Source organism: Haliotis asinina, chromosome 1, assembly GCF_037392515.1.
Source record: "Haliotis asinina isolate JCU_RB_2024 chromosome 1, JCU_Hal_asi_v2, whole genome shotgun sequence".
Taxonomy (NCBI): Eukaryota; Metazoa; Mollusca; class Gastropoda; order Lepetellida; family Haliotidae; genus Haliotis; species Haliotis asinina.
Window position 1 is genome coordinate 23,292,131 of NC_090280.1, and position 6,000 is coordinate 23,298,130.

Consider the following 6,000-nt stretch of genomic DNA (forward strand, 5'->3'; position numbering starts at 1 on the left):
ATCATCCTGCCTGGAATGTATTCCTCGGGAAATATTTGTCTTAAGAGTGACGTATCGTGATCTGTAGCTTAACACCAGCTGACATTTGAACAACTGTTAACAACCCGTTTCCTGCACATATCACTGAACCATTCTTTCTCGTGTAAAGAAATGCTGAAGCTGTCATAAGGATGGAATGTGAAATATCCCTCTTGAAAATAATACAGTAGAGTATTTCTGTACTGCAGCGCCGCAAACAATTTTATCCATGCATGGCTTCAGATCGGACAAAGTCACGAGACTTGTTTCGATACAGTTGAGTTGAGTTGAGCTGCATTTTATGCTACACTGGTGTTGATGCAGCCATATAGGAACCTCCTGTATGTATTATGTGCAACTGTGCGAGAGGTTTTGTTTGAAAAACAACATTTCTCTCCAAAAAATCAAAGCAATTTTGCTGGAATAAATCTAACATCGAAATAATCTTGTCAAAGTTTCAACTACACAGAACTTTTAGTTTAAGAAGCCAAGTCTGAATACATGCATGATCACTAAAAACATTTCCGTGTCGCTGTAGCTCACTCGGACATGTTTTACAAAGTTTAAAGGTCAACGCTGGGGATGAATGGGTGAGTGAGTGAGTTAAGGGACCTTGAAGGAGTTCAGTAGTGACCTTGGTTTATATTCCTCGGGTGAAGGTGGTGTACCCTGGTGGACAATTTGTTCGTTCGTCGCGCCAAAATCAGGATTCCGTTTTCCCCACATTCACAACGTGTGAAGCCCATTTCTGGTGCTCCCCGTGGTGATATTGCTGGAATATTGCTAAGGGTGACGTAAAACCAAACTAACTCACTCATATTCCTCAGACAGACTGGATATTTTGGAGATTACCAGTGAGCAGAATTACCATTTTGTACATCTGGGTATTCTCGCATACACGTCACAGAAACAAACTGCACGTATATATCTCGGTACTCATACATATACGTCACAGATATGATCTGTAAATACACCTCGGTATTCACACATATACATCACAAAACAATCTGTACATACATCTTCATATACTCACATATATGTCACAGATATGATCTGTAAATACACCTCGGTATTCACACATATACATCACAAAACAATCTGTACATACATCTTCATATACTCACATATATGTCACAGATATGATCTGTAAATACACCTCGGTATTCACACATATACATCACAAAACAATCTGTACATACATCTTCATATACTCACATATATGTCACAGATATGATCTGTAAATACACCTCGGTATTCACACATATACATCACAAAACAATCTGTACATACATCTTCATATACTCACATATATGTCACAAAACAATCTGTAAATACACCGCGATATTCACACATATACATCACAAAACAATCTGTACATACACCTCGGTATTCACATTCGGATCATTATATCAAACCTTATACGCCACGACTTATCAAAAACAGCTACTTGCACAATTTCACGCCAAAATCATGGGTCACCAAAGACAGCGAAAACGTAAATGCGTTAATTACTTTCAGTCAAGGCCATCTATGGCCGACAAGTCGATACGATTTTGGAAATGATATATATGATGTTGCAAAAGGTTTTTAGACCCGTGGAATGCTGCTGTCGATCGATTCTAACCCTACACAGGTGCTGTCAACGTGGCTTGTATTAATAAACGACTTTGAAAGGTGAATTTTCGCTGTCTTGGGAGATCCAAGACCACTGTAGAATAATTGTTCATATTGTGACCAGTCATCTACCTCCAGTTGCTGGAGATCTATAGCTCTTTCCTATGTTCTAATGTCCTACTTGGTATACAATTTTCAGCTACATGATAGTTTTTAATGCCTTACTATGATATACTAGTTGTGTTATTGCCGTTTGGTGACAGGTTTTAATGAAATAAATTTAGCATTAACTGTTTTAGTCACGAGATGGTTGAAATATTACCAGAGTGGCTTTAAACTCACTCTATCATCGTTACACTTTCTTCTGACTTCCAGCACATTCTGACTACAGGTACTTCTGACCTGAGATAACCGCCACTTCTGTCATCACAACGTTTACTTTTACCACCGCGTTTAGTAGACGGGTGCTTCGGACATGACATAACCATTACACAAATATGGGATTCCAGCCTGTCCCATTTGATCTTCACCTGTAACATATTTTCTTCACCTGTAACATGATGTCCGCTTTAAATACATGCCCAATGTGGAACATAAAGACGGCAGTGGGTTCAATATTTTGCAGTCCGATTAATGAGATCCAAACTCAGTTTTAGGTTCTTGTATCTCTACTGTCATGTATCTGAAATAGCCTCTCCCATCCCTCTGTGCTGCGGCGATATTCATCCTAATCCCGGGTAGAATTATTTCAGATCCTCTGAAATAATACACATTGGACGTACGCAGCTTGAAAGACAAAATTTATTTCCCTTACACAGAATTTCGACCTTTTGACTTTAAATGTCTTACAGAATCCTGGCAGCACGCAGACATCCGCAGCGTTGATGTAGCAATACCTGGACACCACCTACCATTCGGGAAATACTTGTGGTGGTGATTTGGCGATCTAATAGTATGTCAGTAGGGTTTACTCCTACTGTTACCTCCTTTTTTAAATGCGCAGTGACAGTGTATCAACATATCTGGAAACAACAGTTAATGAGAGACACAATCAAGGTATTGCAGAACAGATTTTCTTCCTTAAGGGTTACGTCTCAATACTTCTTCCTTGATGGACACAGCTTGCTGTAGTTCTGCAGTTGAAGGATGGTTGCCGTTCTATTTGATAGGTCCTTCATTTATATTCAGTGTCGCTCGGCAGTCTTTGACAAGGACTCCAGTAGTCTATTATTCTTTCGGTTCTTAATCCTAAACCTATAGCTGCCGTATATCACATTTTGTCCACAATGAGCGTAGCTACAAAAATATATACGCTCACTGATATGCTGTATGTTTTTGAAATGTACCAAATGAGGTGAGACTCTAATAAATAATTATCTGTCCATAGCAAAAATGGCGTGGGCTTACAGATGAATTGCTAAAAAGGCTGGACAAGCCTTCAATACTATCTAAAAATGAAGTTTTGTAACCTATCGGGCTAACACCAAAAGGAAATGGCTTGCAACACGTCTGTCCACCTTGAGAATATATAACGTACTGGACGCCTTCTTGAGCATTAGCCATGATGATGAATGATGAAGTGGGCGGATCGTTTTATCATTCACGTTCATGGCTGTGACATGTGTTAGTGTTCACAGATAGAAAAGGGAGAAAATTTGTATTTATGTGTCACATACTATGCATACATAATTTGAAACACTGATAAAATATAACATCCGGCCATATGGCCTACGAGACACAAGACACTACAGAACGTATAATAGTGCATGAAGTGAATAATCTATCACAGTATATAAGCACCAACGATGAAAAAAATAGTTATAGTGAATAATGTATCGACAGTTCCATATTCACCAATAAAGTGTTATATGTGTAGTTACAGGACTACAATATGCGTTTACGTTTATTAAACATTTTAGTAACCGTTCCAGCTAGAGGTTTAATTACCTTAGCATTACTAAGTATGAATGCAGCGTGGTCGGTAGGTGAAAGGAGAGGGAAATAGGATAAGTACTTAGTACATTTTCCCATAAGTCATGTCGTAAGTCCGAATATAACGGACATTTGTTCTGAAATGTACTCACCAATTTAGTGAGACTTGTGGTCACGGTGTCACCAGACATACCTTGAAACAAACTATATAACTAATACCCCTTTTGTTCTACGGGTGACTACATTTTGATGTTTTAAGATATTGGGCATAGTGGGGATACACCGTCAAAGTATCGGCATCAGGCATCTGCCAGATCATTTCTACCTGATGCAATAAAACTGTGGAATCCTGTAAGTTCTGAAATTCAATTACTAGCATTCATACTTTATCCAGATTAAAATAACTCGATATTAAAACCAAATACATGTAACAAAACTTTTATGTTTGACCTAACCTATATACTAAGAAGTCTCAGGTTCCGTTGTAGTGATTTAAATGATGACAGGTTTGAGAGACACATCATCGACAACCCCTCGTGCTCGCGTGGTCATCCAGTTAAAATTGTTGTGCAGTATTTCTTCACATACAATAAATACACGGAATTAAGACAAAAATCGTATTTTTCATTAAAGACGTTTTGTTTCAGTCCGGCACTAAGGGATGTGCATCCCTCACAAGCAATGGTCTACACAAATTCAAAAGAATCGATTCCCCCGCCGTGTCCCCCGCCGTGATATTGCTGGAATATTGCTAAAAGTGGCGAAAAACTAAACTCACTCACTCACTTCAAAAGAAGTTCATGTACATGTGTATGCCATGTATATGAACCAAGAGAATCCAAATACTTGCAGTTCATTAAGATGTTATATTGTTGTATGTTTTCTCAATTCAGAATCTCCTTGTGTGATTTCAGTGAACACTCTGATCGTAAATGTGAAAATTTAAATCCAAGTGAATTTTTATGTGTAAAATGTAATAGCAATGAGGTCGAGGATAAATATCATGTGTTATTTGTGTGCAAGAACTACCGAGACCTGCAACAATAAATGTCTTTCAAACTTATGTACAGGGTATAAAGATCAACATTCCATGATAAATCTTTTAAATTCTAAGAATGGAGATGGTATTATCTCCGTCGCATGTTTTCTGAAAAAAAGTACTAGTTTTGAAACAAAAACATATAACTGTACTATGGGTCGTTTGGCCTGAATTACTGTATGTCTGTCTTTGTTAGACATATCAAAGAGCCCGACCTATTCAGTTATTGTATTCATAACAAACAGCTACTTTTCAGTTAAGCCTAAACTCAACTTACTGTTTATGTCATCGCAACGTTAACGCTACACTCGACAGTACCGGTTGTGACGTCCGTTCACTTTCAGCATTGTTTTGCATCTCCTGGGCATAGACAGAAGAAGTGTTCGGATCCGAGCCCGAGATAATCTCATAACTGATCGATTCGTTTTGAATGTGTGGATTAAAAAGGCCATGGAAGCACTGGTTTCTGGTTGGTGAAGAAGTTCATTGTTTTCTGAACTGGTTTAGACGACGGTAATAAATGAACTTCTCTTGACATAGTAAGGCGTAGACTTTTAGAAAATACACGATGGCAATTCAGTATTGGTGCTCACTTTAACCACACCAATTATTTGACCGGCATTCTAAACGCTGAGGAATCAATAACGAACGAAGTCTACGCAGGAGGTTGAGGGCATAATTTCAGTTTTATTATTTGCCAAGACGGCATGGCTCATGGACCATCGTGGTGAAAAATAATCTTTTAGTTTTTCTGCTGGAGTATATCATCTGAGTACCCTTGCAATTGGTACCTTTTAGTTTCTAGCATCTTCTTTGTAATACTCTGTGGTGGGCGGGCAGCTCGGATGATGAAACGTAAACACTGACACTGGCTTGAAAAACTAAACCCTAAAGAAGACACACCATTCACATGACACTGATCCTGATGATAATCAACATGGTTGCCAGGATGTTTAACGCCACACTTAGCAATAGTGCAGCTGTATGGCGGTGGTGTATAAATAATCGAGTCTGGACCAGATAAACCAGTGAGCAACAGCATGACCATCGATCTACGCAATTAGGATTCGATGACGTGTCAGCCAAATCAGTGAGCCTGCCCACCCGATCCTAGTAGTCGCCTTGATTGCCAGTATATCCAAGGACACACAAGGGCGTGCAACAACGTATGAGTAATGCAACAGGTCCTCCTGTGTTTCTCACTGGTTACAACACGGTGTCTATATGCAGTTTGTTTTCGCTCCCCATTTCCTCCACAAATTTAAACGTTTTTACAGTGCCACGATGACTCGTAATAACACGGAAATACTTCATCACAGTCCTGATTAACAAATAGTTATCTGAATCATCTGAAGTATTGTGTAGTAGTCAACACACTGGAAGCAAACACACCTATT